Source organism: Copidosoma floridanum, unplaced genomic scaffold (genome assembly GCF_036245765.1).
Source record: "Copidosoma floridanum isolate Cflo_tuat_1 unplaced genomic scaffold, Cflo_Japanese_pri ptg000005l, whole genome shotgun sequence".
NCBI classification, from domain to species: domain Eukaryota; kingdom Metazoa; phylum Arthropoda; class Insecta; order Hymenoptera; family Encyrtidae; genus Copidosoma; species Copidosoma floridanum.
The window spans coordinates 11,048,812-11,069,276 of record NW_028321882.1 but is presented as its reverse complement, the minus strand read 5'-3'; the positions used below and the strand labels follow the sequence as shown (position 1 = coordinate 11,069,276).

The 20,465-nt window shown below is 37.3% G+C and overlaps 1 protein-coding gene and 1 pseudogene across 1 annotated transcript in view; one reads left to right on the top strand and one right to left on the bottom strand.

Annotated features, from left to right (window-relative positions):
* LOC106639008 (A-type potassium channel modulatory protein KCNIP1) overlaps positions 1-20,465 on the bottom strand; it is a 303,976-nt gene that overhangs the window by 231,919 nt on the left and 51,592 nt on the right. The gene's annotated exons all lie outside the window — the stretch shown is intronic.
* LOC149375688 (uncharacterized) lies at positions 835-7,612 on the top strand (annotated as a pseudogene).

The window sequence follows — 20,465 nt, the reverse complement described above, 5'->3', positions numbered from 1 at the left end:
AGTCGGTGACGCTCGGAATTAATTCGGAGCTGCAAAACATTGAACGACTTACATGATGAGCTTCAAACAAGTGGTTTTTCAATTTCAAGAAACGCTACATATCTTCGATTGCTACCTCGAAACTCCCACATAAATGAGGGTAAAAGGCACGTTCATACGGTGCCAGTGAAACTTTGCAAGACTCAAGCTGATTCTAGAAGAGAACACCTTGACGGTAAATTTTGTACAGCTTAGGTGACTATAAATACATTTTTTTATTCGTATCAAACGATATGCTCCGATATATATGAAAATAATATTTTAATATTTGAAATTAAAAAATTAATTAAAATATTTACTACCTAGGTCGTTAGAGCAATTAATTTCAATACTGGGTGTTCGTTAGGTAGCTGTAATATCGCAAGATGATAAAAGCAGGGTTCCAATTGGTATCACTGCTACAAATAAACAGGCACCGATCTTAATGCACTTAGAATGTAAAGTAAATCTACCAGACCACGATTGGGTTGTAGCCCCAAGTCATAAGCTTATTCCAAGTATGTATGCAGGCATTAAGATAACAGATGGCAAAATTGGTGATCCAAAAACTGTAACGCACTCAGGGCCTACTTACATTGCCATCCGCAGTGCCAAGCACTCGACAAGTACAGCAACAATTCAAGCTTATGATTTTAGAAGATTGTTAAACTTGGAATCTTTTAATAAAATACTTTGTAAGAAAATAATTATTTACACGTAAAATTTCTCACTCTAATTCAGTTTTACAATTTAATTTACATAATGTATTATTTAATTTTAGATACTGATAAACAAGTAAAACCTATCGTGGTTTTGATGTCTGATGGTGGACCAGATGAAAATCCACGCTACGCCAAAGTGATTAGTAATGCGATTGACCATTTTAAGACCTGTAATTTAGGTGCCATTTTTATAATAACTAACGCACCAGGTCAAAGTGCATATAATCGCGTTGAGCGGCGTATGGCACCCTTAAGTCGTGAGATGGTTGGCTTAATATTACCTCATGATAAATACGGATCTCATCTGGACAATTCTGCCAAAACGATTAATAAGGAACTCACAAAAAAAAATTTTGAATTTGCAGCTCAAACGCTTGCAAACGTATGGAGTGACCTAGTCATTGATGGCTATCCAGTGACCGCAGAATTCGCAGATTCGGAATGCCTTGCCAAAGACGTAAGCAACGTATCACCTGAATGGTATGTAGCTTGCATGTAAAAGAAAGTCTACATTTTCTTCAGGTATCAACGAGACTTTTAATATTAATTTTTTCATATTTTTTTGTAAATAATTAAATCAAATAGTTATGTTCTATAAAAAATCTATTTGTAAATTTTACATAAAAGTAAAGTTAATATTTTCACGCATACGTAATATAAATCAATTTTTTTCGATTGTAGATCGTAAAATGTGACGAGAAAGATTGCTGCGGTGAATGGAGAAGTAGTTTAAGGGATGTTCTTCCTATGACTAACGGTTTTCTGCCTCCTTCATTTCCATTGCGCAGAAATCGTATCGGACGACTTGAAATCCCAACCCCGGATGACACAAAAGAAAAAGATAGCTTCCCTGATTTGTTTGTCAGACTAACTATTAGTTTACAACCCTCGATGACAACTGGTGTACCATATAATTATTACTGCCCTTCAGTTGTTGATGACATTAAAGGCAAGTTTTAATTATTCTCAAGTGTATTTATAATCTTTCAGCACTAAATCACACGATTTTTTTTTAATTTTAGGTAGGACATGCGATTCATGTGGGGTATATTTTGCTTCAAAAAAACAAAAAAACTTGCACACCAAAGAAATTTATGGGAAAGTCAATAATCAAAAGCTACGTGCAAAAAAAATTTTAGCGAAAAGAGAAACAAAATTACTTTGTGAACTTGATACTCTTGAGCCAACCCTATGAAAAATATCAGCGCTGAAATAAGTCGTAAGCTACATCGTTGATTTTGCGTTTATTCCATGTTGAATCAATGCTGATTCGGCATTGAATCAGCGTTTGTTGAAAACAATAATAGCAATTAACTTTAAAACAGTGCATTTTTCATGTTAGCATTGCAGTTTGCAATTAAAATCGATTATTGTAAAGCTTACAACCTGTTACAACAATGTTCCCTAGTTGATAATAAGTCAACGTTGATTCAATGCTGAATCAGTATTGATTCAACATGGAATAAACGCAGAATCAACGAAGTAATTTACGATTGATTTCAGCGTTGATTCATCACTGATATTTTGGATAGAGAATAATAGAGTGGCTCAAAGAAGAAGACGTAGAAATTTAATCTTCTGATCTCACAAATAATGATTTTACAGATGATATAGCTTTCTTTCCTGTAATCAGTGATATACAGGAGTGGCTAGTAGCACCTTTTAAAAGTGCATGTGATGTAGAGTTAAAATAAAAGTTTTATTTAATAATAACTTTGATTAATAACTCAATTTTTATTTTTATTTAAAAAAAAAATTTTTTTTAATAGAAAAAGTTACGTAAAATTTACTGGAGGAGGGGGGTGGTCAGGCAAAACGTTACGGTAAGTTACGTGGGGGAGGGGGGGGTCAAAAAAGCTCAAAAACAGCGTTACGTAGTTTATGGATGGCCCCTAAATGTCAGTCCCTTGCTTCGGGTTCTGGATGGATTTTAAAATATTCTTTTTACTCTCAGCAAGTCTTCCTCAGTAGATTTAATTAGATGTCTACTAGTGAAGTTAATTGCATGAGATATATATGGTCTTACCGTATTGGCCAAGTAGAGTAAACTACCTACGGCTTCTCGGTACGGCACAGTTTCTTGATTTGAGGTCTCAACCAGAGTTTTTTTGTCATCTGTCTCTTCCCTGCCTCTTCTAGATTTATTTGCTTCATGGTTTGTAATCTTTAATGTTTTGTAAGGCTTAGATTTATCAAATCCAATCTCTTTCAAGATCTTCTCAGTATACATCTGCTGTGTCAACGTAATTACTTTATTCTTTCTATCTCTATTTATTTCAATAGCTAGAAAATTTTTATTCATAACTGTCGAACTCGTAATGTATTTGTCCTTATCAGGAAAGTATTTTAAGGTGAATGGACGTCTTATGACCTTGCTTGACTTGACATGCAATTGATTTTTATAGGTTGTACTTGTACCTTTAAAAACTATTGAATCTGAAAGTCATCATTGCTCGGGCTCTCTCTGTCTCGGGACATTTTCAGTCGGTTTTGGCTTCTGTCCCACGTTTACTGCTCTAGAACTAGATGTTCTAGCAGTCACACTGACAATCTTAGCAGCAATCGCTCTGACGGTCCCAGCAATCGTCTCTTCTGCAGTCGCTCCGACGGTCCCAGCAAACATCTCCTTAACAGTCGTCTCATTAGCCACATTGACGGTCCCAAAAGCGTTTCATCGATAGTTGCACTTACGGTCCCAGCAATGGTCCCAACAGCAGTCGCTCCAACGGTCCCTTTTTTGTTAGTGGGTTTGATGCACTTTTCTGAAAAAACATGAGATTTCAGATATCCATTATTGAACAAACTTTTATTGTCAACCTTAGAAAGGTCAGAGGTCATCTTGATTTTACCCAGATTCGAAAAAATTTCCACTACCTTATTGAATTCCTGAATTTCAAATGCATTTTTTTCCATTTTTACTAGGATGTTATTTTGATTCTTAAGCAGAATAAACTCGCCTTTCAGTTTAGATGTGATTCCTACTCTTGCGTGCCCCTTGCCCACTTTGAGTGCTTTCGCATATATTTTTGACATAACGCCGAAGTGTTGATGTACGAACGCCGAAGTGTGTAGACACTACGATGCAAAAGTGACCTACTTGAGAATGAATCAAGGCACTAAATTCACGGGAGGATATACTTAGCAGGTTCTACGTGCTCTGGGCGCCGACTTGCAATTGGCCAGTCTAGATACGCCAAAGCTGAATGGTAAATCTGAATTTCCGAACCAAACTATTAAAAAAAATCAGAACTTATTTGTATGACTCTGGCTCACCGGAAAACATACATAACCTTGCTTTGACAGCCGCAGTATATGCATACAACAGAACACCACATAAATCAATCGACATGCGAGTCCCACTTCTGAAATTTGTTCCAAGTAGAAGGATTCACATAAATCAATTAAAAAGATTTAGCTACTTCGCATATGTGACAGTACAGTGGAGAATGAGACCGAAATTTGGATTTACAGATCGTCGAACCATACTTGTGGGATACACACTTACAGGATACTTGGTTTTAAAACCTGAGACCAGTAAATTTTGTAAAAGCAGAGACGTGTTCAACGAGAGATTGGTATACAAAGACGTGTATAAAAGAAATAGCATCAAAGATTGGCACGAAGTTTGCAAACCCATCGACCGAAACAAAAGGATGGTTAAATTTACCGAAGCTGAGACAGAAGAATCCAAGAGAACGAAGAGAGAGGAACAAGTAAAAAGAGGGAGAAAAAGGCCTCGGAAGGACAATATAATAGCTGAGATCGCTTGAAACATAGAAAGTGCAAAAATTGATTTACCGGTATTTGATTCAAGTTTTTCGGGAAAGCAAGTTGCAACAAATCTTAATAAACAGATTGCTTTTGGCCATGAAGATCTCGAAGAAAATGTGACAGCATAATGTTAATGAACTATCAGGATTCAGGATATATTACTCCATGCCCTACTGGCAAAGATAAACATGGACCCATCCAACTCTAGTAAAGCCATGAAAATGGACGACAAAACTAACTGGAAACTGGCCATCAAAGAAAAACTTGTGTCCACGTACAAAAGGCTAATATAACCGACTCCCGTTAAGTATTCAAAAGAGAATGTGACGGCCACAGGACTGCGAAATATAAAGCAAGACTAGTAATCAGAGGATTGAGAGAAATAAACTCCTAAGATTTGCAAGAAACATACGCAGCTGTATCGAGACTGGCCCTAATAAGAGCAGTACTAGCTGTAATAAACAAGCATAACCTGGTCACATATCAACTACACGTCAAACCTTCGTGTTTGAATGGAATCATACAAGATAAAATATTTATAAAAATTCCAAAAGAAGTGAAATGCTTGAACGTAGATTAAAAACAAAAGTGTGAAAATTAAAACGAGTCCTTTATGCATCAAAATTTAGCTTTAAACCTTGAAATTAATGATTTACTGAGACTGCCACAAACATCAGTTTAAATACTCACTCAAGTGAACCTTGTATTTTTACCTGGAGCAATGCAAATAAAGACTTACTTCTCCTGGTATAAACACATAAAGTCTATACAGAGTGCCATCTGTGTTGATTTATGTAGTACTCAAGTGCATGACGAATGCTGTGCATTGGTGCATACGACAGTTGAACACGAGCTACCAGCCTATACACACGACATTTAATTAAGACGGTAAGATTAGTGTATTAAGACAGCAAGGCTGAGTTTTAATAAAGATAATTGTATTCTGATAAAACTGAAGTGTTGTTCACGTAATTCTTTGTACCCCTGCACAAACTTATTTAGGAGCAGTTTCATGCAGTGGAAATAATTATGTTAACAGATTATGGGCCCAGCACGCTTTTACTACGCGAGACTGCTTTTCGTAAATGGTTCTGTGACAGGGATTTCGTGATTCCGGTTTTCTCTTTGTGTAAAACCTAAAGTGATGGGTATTTCTTCTTTTGTAGTGAACTTTTTTTTTTTTAATCATGAGTTCAAGTGAGAAGGGTATGTATCTTGAACCTGAGGTTGAGGTCAAGGTCAATGTGTCGACAAACGACGGCTAGCAGACCCCACCGGAGTCAGAAAGTACGGCCGAGGGCGTCTAGGAAACGCAAACCGTGTCACCGAAGGGAGAGGTGACGAGGGATAGTGAGGAAGAAGAGGACAGATCTATGAAAGACGCATCGTGCCAAGTAAACGATAAGTTGTTTCTATTGTAGTTGCGAGTTGCGGGAAACATATTTGTGTGCATACGTGTGTGTATGTGTCCACATTTGTCTTCCGTCAATTGGTTGCTTCCTGGTTGGGTCTTGCCCCAGGAACGAAGGTGAGGGGGTGTGGGTTTGGCGGTGCTGTGCCGTGGTTGCTTTCATGGGCGGCCGGGGCGACAGTTGATACCGGGGACGCCTAGCCTCACCTGCGATCCAGAACGCTATTACCGTGGCGTAATCATGGCGATCGGCTCGTTTCCGCTCTCTGCAGTCCCGGAATACGCGCGCATGTGTTGCGTCCACATATATGTGTGCACGCATGGGCAGCTAATATGCCATCGTGTTTCTCCTCAACCTTATCCTGGCGGGCCGGAACGTATGTGTTTTATGTTCCCTGTGTGCGCTGGGGGGGGGCGGCCTGGCCTGACTGCTGTTAGCGCGCGTGATTGGTTTATATGTTAGGTGCGCGAACAACTGTATCTCGTCGTTTACGCATGTTTGTATGTTTTCGCTTGTATTTCTTCTTGGAAGCAGACAGGGATACTCATGTAACAACGGCTTTATTCTAGATGAGGAAGTAATCAATGCATATATGTGACTCTTTGAACTTGGTGCGGACGTTTGTGGAGAAGATCTCGTGAGGGATTTATCTGTTCAAATAGAAGACGGATTAGTAATATCCGCGAATAAGAAAGAGTTGATTGCAGCCATATGAAAGAGTAACTTTGAGCCATCAGAGTTTAACGAAATATTGCGTACAATTAAAAATTCTGGTGGTGTTATATCCCTGTCTGCAAAAAATACTGAAAGTTTGAAAACTCCAAATGGCTTGGACGCGCTTGATTTCTCGCCCAGGTATTCAAAGAAAGCATTATTTAAAACGACGGAATTGAAAATGACTAAGTATCTGACTGATAGAAAGACAGACGATGAGTTTGACGACAAAATGCATTTCGGTAAACATAACAACAGAATAAGAAAAGAGAAATCAGCGAGCCCAGTCTTTCCGAGAAAGCTGAATATTATAAAAGACGAAAAGGTTGCTTTTAAATACGACAGGGAAAAAGACAGATTTTTCACCCAAACGCAAGTGATTATCATCTACTCAAGATAGACGACTGATAAAAATGAACTTTTTGTTACAAGGAGAGCGGCCACGGAGAAAAGGGCGAGCCTGCGACGCCGAATTGGTTGGCTGGAGGAACGACAAACGGCGGAGTACCGAAGTACGGTGCAGACCACGACCGAGACAGCCAATCGCATAAGGGCTTTAGAAGAGGCAGTGTCGGCCATCTCCAGACTGTCCGAATGACAGGAGACTTTCATGACAGCACAAGAGGTAGGTCAATCAAATCCTAGAGCAGACACATTTAACTCTACTGCTTTATTTTTGTCAAAACAAAATGACGACCATAGAATTGATCCATTCTCGGAAAGGATTCTAAATCATACACTGCATGACAGAACGACTGATCTTGATCTGAAAGGTTTCAACTTGAACTGTTAAACAAGGATTTACCCTCTCGTTACAATTATAAACTAACCCCTAAAACAAAAGTAGAATTGTTTCTCGATAAATTATTTTCAGAGTTGAAAATTAAAAAACTGCTGCATGTATTGGATGATACCATTGAGTTTCCCACATTTCTGTCGGCCAAAGAACTAAATGATTACAAAGAATGGGTATGACATATAATAAATAATCATATTGATGATTTTTATCACTTAAGGACTGCTCATTATTCCAACCCCAAAGATCTGCTGGATAGATTAAAAGAAATAACAAGAAATAAGACCAACTTGTCATCAAATAAAATCAGACGAAACTTGTATACTTTTTGGTATTTCCCCAATAAAATGACAGGGTCGGACTTCGTTGATAAATTTAAAGAGCTTCTCAGAAGCTACAAAAATTGACAAGGAAAACAATCCTTGTCTAAAGAGAAGATACGTAACGCATTCTATAATGCCGTCATTAACAATGTATCGCAGATTGAAACCCTTGACGCCATGATCGAAGATGCGCAAGAAAAAAATGACTTATGACCACTTAAAATCTGTCTTTTTAAAGACTGAGTCGAGATGACAAAGAACCGGAGCAGCTGGAGGTACTGCTTCTGTAACGGCGCTTTGGGTGCACCAGCCAAACTCTACTTACGACAATGTCCGGAGTTATCAGTGTGATGATTTTGGGCACCACTCATACAACTGCCTAGTCGATGCAGGACTGAGGAAGTGCTTCTCCTGCGGATGACTCCAACGGAATCTTATGTAGCTCAAAAAGAACTGTAGGGGTGCCTCATCAGAAGGTACAGGTCTTCGACAGAAAAGAAACAGTGATAAAAGTAACAAAAATGAAAATAAAGCCAAAGGACAAGATGGAAACGCAAATGACAAGAAAGGTGAGACTGTATTTAAGCAAAGCAACGTTGCCTCCTCCCTGTTCTCAAGTTCTGTCAATAAGGAGTGACCGATCACTTAGTGAATTCTTGACTGGTATTTTAGAGCTTAAATTGTAATAAGACAGGCAAAATTAAGTGTGCAAATAGTAACCCTTCAGCAGACTTGAAAACGGAGGGAGAAGGCATGGTTGTTGGTAGAAACAATAATAATGACTTAATCTATGACTCCGAATCCCTGTCAGAAAACTTACTTCTATTGAGAAAATCTGTAGATTCAGGCCCAGCCATATATCTTGACAATGATAAAATCGACATATTCCATCCAATTTCGAACGAGTCATTTATCACTGAAGGCTATCAACAGCCATACTGGCTTGAGTTAAGCTTTCATAACAAAGATAAAAACAAGATTGACAGAAAGTTTGCATACCTGGTGACGAATGGTTCGGGCGAACCTTAGTATAATACACGAAACAGAGCTATAACGAAAGACGGCGATCAAGACAGAAACTCTAGTTAAAATGTCGAGCAAGAGGAACCTACTGAAAATTTATCAATGCTGCACCCTATAGACTCTTGCTTCAAAAACTCAATCAATGACCGTAAGCTTTCGAATCCAGATAAAATAAGTGTAGAAAATACATCTATTAATGACAGTTATAAAACTATTGAGAATAGAAACCCCATAAATGAACCGGTTATATGGTACGTTAGATAAGGGCATGCGTCCCTCGCCTATCTTAAAGCTTTTTAGAAAAAGTTCCCAGATAACAAGGATTTAAAGAAAATTACATTTGATAACAGTTTATCCAATTGTGACATATGTTTAATGGCAAAATGCAACAAACTCCTGGCTAAGACAGTAAGAGTGAGAACTACAGCTTCTCCTCAGATCATTCATTTGGACACTATGGATCCAATAAGTCCGATCTCACATCCCAAACGCTACAGAATTGGGTCAGTATTTGTGTACGACTATTCTAGGATGACCATAGCATATCCAATGAAAGCTCAAAGTGATACAGGAACTTGCTCAGAAAATTTTGTTCAAAGTTCCAGAAACATCTTAGTGTATGACACCAAGTTCTGCTACCTTAGGTCTGACCAAGGCACAGAGATCATTGGTGGCTACACCCGAGAAGTGCTTAAAATACTGGGGGCCGAACTGCAGCTAGCTAGCCCGGATACACTAGAGCATAATGGAACGGCTGAACGTTTCAACCAAGCAATCGTAAAGAAAACAAGAGTCTACATGTTTGATTCTGGTCTTCTGGAGAACATGTGGGACTTGGCCTTGAGCACGGCAGTTTATGCTTATAACCGGACACCTCACGGGTCAAATGAAATAGAAATCCCGTTGGTAAAATTTAGATCGCATAAAAATCTCAATATCTAGCCGTTGAAACGCTTTGGTTGACTAGGCTTCATAAAAATACAAAGAAATTCCGGTCCTAAATTCGGCTCATTAGCTCAGTGAATTGTTCTAGTAGGATACACTGCCACAGGATTTATCCTGATGAAACCAGAAGACGGAAAGATTTATGAAAGTAAAGATGTGAAATTTAATGAACGACTGGTGTACAAAGACAGATATCTGAAAAACGATATACTGAATTGGAAATTACTCACGGAAAAATTTAATAATGACAGCCGGCTCCTAAAGTTCGACGAAGAAATAAAAGAGAGTGCAAAAACGAAGGGAGAGACCGTTAAACGAAAGAGAAGATGACCGCCAAAAATATCTGATACAGGAAAGATAGAAGATACTCCACCAGCAAAACGACAGAAGCCAATAAATGACATTAGCTTCACAGGACTGCAGGTATCCTATGATTCAAACAACCAAATCAGTTTTGGACAAGAAAACTTGGACAAAAAAGACTGCTCTGTAAATCAAAATCAGAATGAAGTGTATCATGCATTGTTGGCAGAAATTTACAAAGATTGAACCAATTACCAAGAAGCCCTGAGGAGTAAAAATATCACAGAATGGTTAAAAGCTATAGATGAAGAGTTGAAGGCAATGAACGACAACAACGTCTGAAAGATTGTGAAGAAACCAACGACTGATGGCAAAGGCAGAAAATCAAATATAATTGATTTTCAATGGGTGTACGAATAAATTCGTTAAATAGACTTCATGCTTGTGGGGGCTGCAGATGTGGGAGAGGGAGAAATTCGGGAGTGGGGCATAGTCGCGATTAGGTCGACAGCCGCGAATTTTCTTGCTCGTTAAGACACTTTTTTCATGGACTCGGCAGCGTTAGCATCTTGTCTTGCTCTCTCTCTACATCTCTAGCTTTGTCAAGCGTTACCATTCGAAGCGGACATTGCGGTGCGTTGGAGTTTCGTCGCTGCTTATCTTCTTAAAAACGTTATCGTTCCACTAAGTTTTTTCTAATTCACACTATTAGATTCGATAAGCTTCCATCTTTGCTTATTCAATAATCTGTACAAGTGGCTAACAATTAGACTGCGTCTTGTCGACAATTGAAGGAACATGCCTGTTAGTGCGACGGCGAAAATTCCCAACGTACAACAGCATTTTGTATTTTTGTATAATAACGACTATATATACATATATTGTAATTAGTATTATTATTTATGAGCAAGACTAATGTTAAGAGATTATTTTAAATAAATTAATCTCGCATTGTTTGGCAATTAGATGTGTATCATTTCTCTTTCCTTGATATAAATTGAACTCATCGGTCAATGAGCTATCGTTGTCTCAACGCACAAGACAGCGGTCCTCGGTTAATTAAACAGTTTGGAGAAAGGGTTTAAGGTGGCATGCTTTCGCTGGCATTGCAATTTGCGGCTCCTTAACTCAACAATGGGTTTTAAAAAGGAAAGAAGATAACTCCGAAAACATAAAATACAAGGCCAGTTCAGTAATCCGTGGATTTAAAGACAAAAATTAGTATGATTTGTTGGAAACTTACGCCCCAGTCTTTCGACTGGCTGTTATCCGAGTCTTATTGGCAGTTGTAAATAAATATGATTAGGAAACACGACAACTTGATGTAAATAATGCTTTCCTAAATGATACATTAAATGACGAGATATACAGAGATATACATGGAAATCCCAGACGGTATTTTTTGTGCCAAAGAGTTAAGAAACACAAAAATTTGCAAATTGGAAAGATCTCTGTACGGACTTAAAATTAGTCCCAAACTTTGGTATGAAAGATTTTCAGAGGCAGCTACTAAAATAGGACTCCTGGAACATCCAAGTAAGCCTTGCCTGTTCATATGGAAACGTGATGACAAATTTTTAATTTTGATTCTGTACGTGGACGATATGCTAATGGCCAGCAACGATGTTGGAAAGCTTACAGAAGTGAGTGATAAGCTCAAAGCCGAATTTGAAATGACCGATGTGGTGGAAGCAAATAACTTCCTACGAATACAAATCGACAGAGACAGAGTGAATCGAACTATTCGACTAACACAGAAAACCTACACAAATAAAATACTGCAGGGATTTGGTTTAGATAATGCACGACACTGCAAAACACCTATGGTGACGAGACAAGTCTTCAACTCATAGTGAAGAGAAAGTGAAGAATCTGGAAACGAAGAAGACCCAAAAGCGGATAAACCAGAAGATTTCCTATATCAGGAAGCAGTTGACAGTTTGCTGTATCTGGCAAACACTGTTCAACCTGATATCTCTTATACAGTGAATGTATTAAGTAGACATCAGATCAATCCCACAGAAAAAGACAAATAGTTAAGAGAGCTTTCCGTTACCTCAATGGTACTAGAAAGGAAGGACTGACACTTAAGGAAACACGGAAATCATGACTGCTTATTCTGACGCAAGCTTCGCGGATTGCAAAGATTCGCATACGACAAGCGGATACGTCATAAAGCTATTTGGCGACTCTGTATCTTGGAGGACGCACAAGCAAGCATATGCTTCGCTATCAACTTGCCAGGCTGGATATATTGCTATGAGCGAGGCATATCAAGAACTGATGGATCTAAGAAACACTTCGACAGCTGTATCTGACGATCAGTCGAGTGCGTTATTTGTCTTGACTCGACGCACTCCCGATTGCAGTAGATTTACGCAAGATTTGTGTGCAGGCAACTGCGCAAGACTCTTGCGTAAGAAGTTCACAAATCTGGAAATTACTTACCAATGTATTTTAAAGTATTAAAAATGAAAATACTTAATTATTAAAAAATGTATGTACATGTGTATGTATGTGTGTATGTATGTGATCGATCATGTCTCAGAGCCCTGTGGTCCGATTTCAATAATTTTGGATTAAAAATTATTGTTTTTGCATACTTACACCAACTCGAAAAAGGGAATTTTAGTTTTGCTTCTTATCAAGGTTGATGCCATTCGTTTTCGATTTTTGACACGGTTTTGTAGCTTAGTAAGAGTCTAAACACTTTTTTTGCTTTTTAAATTATTTTGATTTATTGATTATAGAAATTAACACTGTTTCATATTTTTTATTCTTTTGTAAGGTTTTTTTATTACTTTGAATTTGTATAGTACTAAAATTTTAGGATTTGTTGATGTGTCAGGAAAACAACTATAGATAAAAATGGCCCTGGGCTTAAAATTATGTTTGTAACGTTCTAATAGCAGTACCACAAATTCATTTAAGTTTCGTACCTTATGAAGGTATACATACAGTGTATTTTCGATTCCCGACAAACGGTTTTTACTTTGGGTCTTTTATTATTTTTAATAATGATCAAATAACGTTCTTTTCAGAATGATTTTGGTCTACAAAGAATAAAACTCATAATTCTTTGTACACTTAATTACTTTTAAAGGTTATTTAGTTTTTTTTTATTCAGCAAATACTACAATTTTAAGAAGAATCGAATCGCTTACAGTTCAGGAAACTGACCACAGATGAAAATAGCCGAGGGCTATTAGTACATTTTTTTTTTCTGTATATTTATAGTGGTTAAAAAAAAATTACAGGTTGTACATTAGTAAGAAATGTACAGTTGTTTTTTAAATGAATTTTCTAGTATTGTACAAGTAAAAATAATTAAACAACCTTTTATACTTATAAAAAAACTAAAAATAACAAATATTTTATATTCCATAAAAGAAAACTAATTTAAAAAAAAAATATTGCTACACAAGAGAAAGTTTCAAAAACTCATTTATTTTAACAACTGGGTTATGAGTAAAAATTAATGAAACATTTCATAATAGAAAAAGGATTTTTTTAAGAGAAATTTAATAAATATAGATTTGGAGAAAGCTTTTTGCTAATTTATTTGCAGCGGTTTTAACTGTACTTTATACATTTAAAAACTCTCCAAGCCTAAGCTATTATTTTCGTAGGAACAATAAATTTCAGAAATAAAGCTAGAATGTAGGCATCTTTTTATGCACGATCATCGTCGTAAGTGTAGAATAAATAATACAGGATTACTTCCATATTGCAGATTATGGTTCCTAAAAAAGGCCAAACATTTATATAATACATTTATGTATACACACAATGGTGGATCTTCGCCTCTTTGGGCACGAAATAGTACATTGGGTCACTGGGGCCCAAGGCAAAACATGAGCGCCCAAGGGGTGTAGTTGTTCTTCTTTTGTGCCCGAGTGACGTATATTATTTTTTATCATACTGCACCAGAAGTAGGAACTTTCGTCCCGCTTCGATTCGCGGGATGAAAGTCCTTTCTCTTGGCAAAGGATTAATGAACAACAGAATACACACCACGTTTGGAGGTTAAGAAATGCATTAGATTTCACGTTAACCAGCCTCGGCATTGCCTTGGGCATTTATTCACGTGAAATCTAAGACATTCTTAACCTCGCTCACTAGGTGCATAATAAACTATTTTTACCGAGGGCACAAAGTGCGACCTGAGGGTGCAAAAGCTCCACCACACTTTGTGCCTATGGTAGGAAAATAATATTTTCACGGTTGTCATTCATTTTAAAAATGGAAAAAAAAAATCTTTTTTCAGTTGTAGATATCAGTTCACAACTTTATTTCTTAAATGTTAACCTTTGAAGACAGAAACTATGAAAGTTTTATTTCAGTACTTAGAATGGTCTTTGACAACTGCGGAATAAGCTGCACAAACACTGTATAAGACTTTAGCTTACTTTATTAAGAAAAATACATAACTTTTAATACAAACAAACAGCTTTAGGAGGACGGATATACGCTTAATAAAAATATCTTAAATCAATAAATTATAGAAGTAAAACATTATTACAATATGGAAAGTGCAACTTTATGATATCCGGGCAGGTCACTCAACAAAATTTACGATAATTTTTTAGATGAATTATTTAACAGCGAACAATTTCATCTGTCCCATGCTAATTGGTGTAAATGTAAGGCATATATTATTCGATTTGAGCGCAATTCCGGTTATCGCGCTCCCACTGGGCACTTTGAGAACGATTAGTTGTCATTAGAAAAAACAATTATTATGAAATTGGTTATTGGCCATTCACCAGGTGACCAATCCTTAATAGTCACTTCTCTACAATCATATGGAAATCAATTCATAGTACTGTCCTTTTCTAATCACAACCAATCGTTCTCAAAAAGCCTAGTGGGGGCGCGATTTGGGAATTGTGCTCAAAGCGAATAACGAGCATAGAAAAAATAGATCCATTTCTCTTTAGAAAAAGTTCGGTATTGTACATTTTTTATTGATTATTCAACTATTTAACTAAAAACATAATTTTATTATGAGTTGTTTGAATCATTCAATATCAGAATAGCTTAATTTCTTTAGGAACCGCAAAGTAGTTTTCTTTATAAATGAAAACCAAGCTAGTAATTGAGAAGGGGAGATAAGGGGTAAAGGGGTTATTTAATTCAGTGATCTAACAATTTCACATGAAAATGAGTATAGTGACATAAAAACGTATTTACACCTTCCTCTGATGAAAATTTGGATCAAATGGATTGAAATAATAAAGTTGCACGAAAAAAATTGATGTTTTGGATTGTAAACATAAGTTAAATAAATACTACAATGAAATCACTAGTAAACAAATTGATCCAAATGTATTATAAAATAAAATATTGAGTGGGTATCATGGCAGGAAAGTTAGGTGCAAATATTAATATTTGAGGTGGGGGTGTGAGTGCTTCTCACAACGAATACATCCTATAAACATATTGGAGAAAACAAGCGAATTGTTTTTTACTTGCAGGGTGGTTAGAAAGGCCGAGATATTGTGACAGAGGGGGTTGAAATAACCAGCCAAGAAGACTATATCATTAAATAGAGAAACAGATATACGTGTATTCAACGACAGTTACGAGAGCTTAGGATTTTAAATAATTTATTAACACAAAAAAGACATTTTTAACTCAACACTAACAGTACGTTTTGCGCTAACAATTTTTTATGATTTATATAGAAAGTAATGTAAGAAAAATAATAATCATATTAATAAAAAAAATTGTTATCAATAAAAATTATGTTTGTAGATTATATTTTTTATGACATTGCAAAAAAGTGTTACAAAGTGCTAAAAAAGAATGGGAAGTTGAAAAAGACTTTTATTTATTTTTCATACGTAAGTACAAACCCATGATTTGTGCACTTCTCACGCAAGGATCTTGCGCACTCGTCTGGATGCAAATCTTGCAGAAATCTGCCGCAATCAGGAGTGCGTCGATTTAAGATGAATAACGCACTCGATTGATCGTCAGATTCGTGCACTTCCTACGCAAGGATCTTGCGCACTTACCTGCACGCTAATCTTACGCAAATCTTTCGCAAGCGGAAGTGCGTCAAGTCAGAATGATAAGGCACTTGACTGACCGTCAGATTTGTGCACTTCTGACGCAAGAGTCTTGCTCACCCGTCAAGTATCAGAATTATATAAGATCTTGGAAGCAGACTAGATGCAGACTTACACAATTATGTTGTCAATGTAAATCTTGTGCAAGAAGTACGTAAGAATTGCAAAGACTGTGCTACCAGGGGTACGATATTAAGCGATTAGAATATAGATTTATTATTATAAATGAAATATTTGTTTCTCGTCAACAGTTTCTAATTTGCAACAGTTTGTTTTTTTTTCGGTTTTTGTCGACGATAAAGTATCGACTCTCGCGATTTTTGGGAAACACACGTAGTGTTGTGCCACGAAGTGAACAAGGAACTGCTACGAGAAGAATTGGCGAAACAAGGAGTTGCTAAAGTACGGAAAAAAAGCAGCTTCAAATCAAGGACCAAGGCGAAAAAATACCCGGGACTGCGACAGGGGATCAAACAAACAAGGATGATAAGGGTCTTGGTTGCCATCGTTCTAGCCGGGAGCATATGGTAAGTAAGTGAGATTTACAAATAAACAGATATATTTAACTGTCCCAAGAGTTCTGATAAGAATTTTAGTGCGCTATTAATTCATTTTTATTTTGCTATATCAGTTTTGCGTTCGGTATCCTCCTCAGAGTATCGGTGGTGCGTTACTAGGGTAATTTATTGCGTGTCAGAAAGATTTTGGATCGTGAAAAAAAAATGGTCAGGTTGAAAGTGAGAAAATAATAAATAAATAAATAATAAATTAGACACACGATAAATGTTAGAGTAAAGCGGGTTTATCATCGTGGAATAGGAACGCAAAGAATCGTACAGAAATTTACTTGTAAGTGTTTAAGCGCTGTCATACAGGTAGGAAATAAAGAAAAACAAAAAAAAATAATAAAGAATCTACAATAAGAAACTTAAATGAAGCGCAAAGTGACCTAATGAGTGTTAGGGAGGATGAAATGCTCTTGTATACGGAAGATGAGTCAGAGTCAGAAATACTGACAGTATTTTTAGAGCACAGAGCCAAAACTCAAATGGGATGGGAAAAAATGGGCATTAAACAGCGTATGCTAATCTTAAAATTTTTAATAAAAATGAAACCAGGGGTAATTAGGGAGAAAGTCTCACAAACAATGTCATGCATTATAAGAGCAGGTGCAAAATATTCAAACACCGCAAGAAACGACGCGGTGAATATGTCACCCTTAAAGAATGCAGGTTATACAGCCGGAAATGGGATGAGCAAAATTTCGAGGGACGTAAACTTGCACTCGAAGGATAGGTTCAACAGTAAGGATACACAGGATACGCTTCAACATGGGTTCAGACGAAAAGAAAAGCAAGCGGTGCAGCAAACAGCACAGCAATGTGCAACCCAGTTTTCGGAGGAAACACTAACACAAAATTGTAGAGAACTAGTACTGGGCTATAAAAACAGTTGGAGCTTAACGTTGGAATAGGTAAGAATGCATAGGGGGCAGCAAACGGAAATTTCAAGTTTTTCGGGTGCGAGGATGCATGATGCTGGACCCAGCTACGAACCTACAGGCCCAATAAATTAAAGAGCGAGAGGCCAACCGATAGCACCGTCACCTGACTGGTCATTTCGGGATAATAACATGAACGGGGAATACATTTTGTGAGAGCAGCAACATCAAGCGCATCCAAAATTAACTTACATAAGCCCCATCGTGGGTCAACAGCGAGAGGAAAACACGTATCCTGTTAGCATGCACTATAGTGCACTGTCCCATGTCAATAGCGCGGCGAGTGGCATCCCTATATTCAATAGAGATCCAATAAACTTTCCGCTTTTTGAACAGATGGTGAGGACAGCAAACCTAACAGTTCCGCCACAACATGAAAAATACTTCATAGGTATACTAGACGGTAAACTTAGAGGGATGGCGGCAGATCAATTTTGGACCCGGTTATCACTGCTTAATACCGTAGACGCATTTTTACTCACTCTGTCATGGTGATTTGGGAGCATGGGAGGCATCGATACGCAGCTAGCCCAACTTAAGTCACTGACTCAGCTGAACAGCGAATCAGTTATTTAGTACTGCAGCCGGATGCAACGGCTGCATAATAGAATAATGATGACTCATGACGCCAACCCACAGCTGTCCCAAGTTAAGAAAACTGCCCTAAAACAATCTGCATATAGGGAGTCAGCGAAACAGTTTATCTATGAGTTGAAAGCACCATACAGTCAGAACGTGTCTGGGGTAAAACCTGTAACACTGGAGGAGGCCATTAAAGCGGCTACAGACATAGACAACGAGTCAAGTCTACGTCAAATAGCACCCAATGATTTCAGCACATATGCAACACGGGAAAGTTGTTTTGGTAAGAGAAATTCAAGGCTAGGCATGGTAATCAGCAATGTACCGGGGATAAAGAGTGATACGGACGAATGGGATGACAACAGAGATGTTAAGTGGTGCTCATATTGTCAGGAGCACTATCTGCACTCTACGAGCGGGTGCGAAGAGCTATAGAGGGACGCGAAAAATGGAAGAATAAAAGACCCCGATAGGCCCGAAACAGAACCACCTAAGAGACTAGCGGAGATGGAGGACAAAAATGAAGAAAGACCTGCGTACGATGATCGAGCACCTAATGTGCAGTACAGTAACCCTGATCCTAGAAATTACCATAGCAAACATAATAGCTACACATCTAATTATAACAGTTATAATAATAATAATAGAAACTCCAATGACAACAATAGTCACCCTCCGTGGAATTATAATAGGAACAATAGTAGGCCAATCGAAGAGAATAGGAATTTCAATGGTCAAAATAGAGGGAATAATTATGCGCCCAATAATAATTATAATAATTAAAATCAGCGACGGAAAAATAATTATAACACTTACGCGCCTAATAATAATTATGATGACTATAATCAGTGACGGGAAAATAATTATAATAATTAAACGCCCGGTAATAACAGCTATAAAAATTATAATCAGTAACGAAAAAACAGTTATAATAATTACACGCCCACTAATAACAACTATAATAATTATATTTAGCGACAGAACAATGATTATAATAATAATGGACCCAGAGACAACAGTTATAACCTCTACAATCAGTGAGGAAACCAAAATACTCAATATAATCATGAAAAAGATACGAGAGCAGACGGGTCATGCGCCGAAAATTAGAACTCCTGAGATGCTCGTTGCGCTCCCCAAGCATCGGGCATCCCCCAATAGATAGGAAAATAACAAAAACACTTAGTAGCAGAGAAACGGCAAGCGTACAAGTATGAGAGTCACTAGCTGCAAATGCGAGCGTTGATATGATGATAAAGAGAGATAATTTGCCTCAAAACAGCCCTCAAATGGGGAAAGGACAAAACGGTAACGGAAGCGAGCCTCAGCGTGAATCAAAAATAAATATATTTCTAACAGGTAGGACACACCCTTTGATATTTATGACAAGCATTCAACTAAAAGGTGGGAAAGAAAAATTTTACGTGGATACAGGAGCTGAAATTTCCATTATAAAGGAAGACAGTGTTCTTCCAAATGCATTCATTGACGTGAGGAACCGAGTAAAAATTGTGGGTGTTCCGCATTAAGAGCGTAGCACTTTAGGTGTAGTTAAAATACCACTGAATGGCCTTATGTGTTGGTTGCATGTGGTCCCCCACGACTTCCCGATAGATAGGGAAGGTATGATTGGAGGGGACATTTTCAAATTATATCAAGGCCGCATAAGTGCGGCAGAAAACATTTTTGAATTAGAAGGAATGAGAACTACTTTAATCGAGCCAAAGATGCTCAAAATTCTTGCTAATTTAAGGTAAGTTACATACGCCCGCGTCGGAATAAATAGCGAAAATATAAAAGTAGGGTGGGTTCCTTTGCAAAGAATGAGAAAAGTAAATTTATTTAGAAATTTTATAGCAAAAAACAGTGGTAAAAAAATTTATTATGAGTGTGTAAACCCACTGAATACAACAATAAGCACACCTGTACCAAAAATTAAGTTATTAAAATGCGAGGTAATGCGAGAGGCCGATCAATTTAGTGTCGAAAGGGACATTGCACAGTGGTCCAAAAAGCCCAAAAAATTCTTAAAATTCGTGCTTCCCATGTATTTTTACTTAAATTAAACGTTTTTGGGCTGATTTTCTTCTCAAGAACTTAAGCTACAAGGATCTGAGTCCCTCGAATAATTCACTATTTTTGATATATATGTATTTCAGGTATATATTCAGCAATTTTCGATAGTCAAAATACTCTGGATGCATAATGCGTTGTTACAGTTAACAAATTTGTACAAAAATGGCTCTACGGGAGTTTTTGGGGTCTCTGATAAATAATCAAA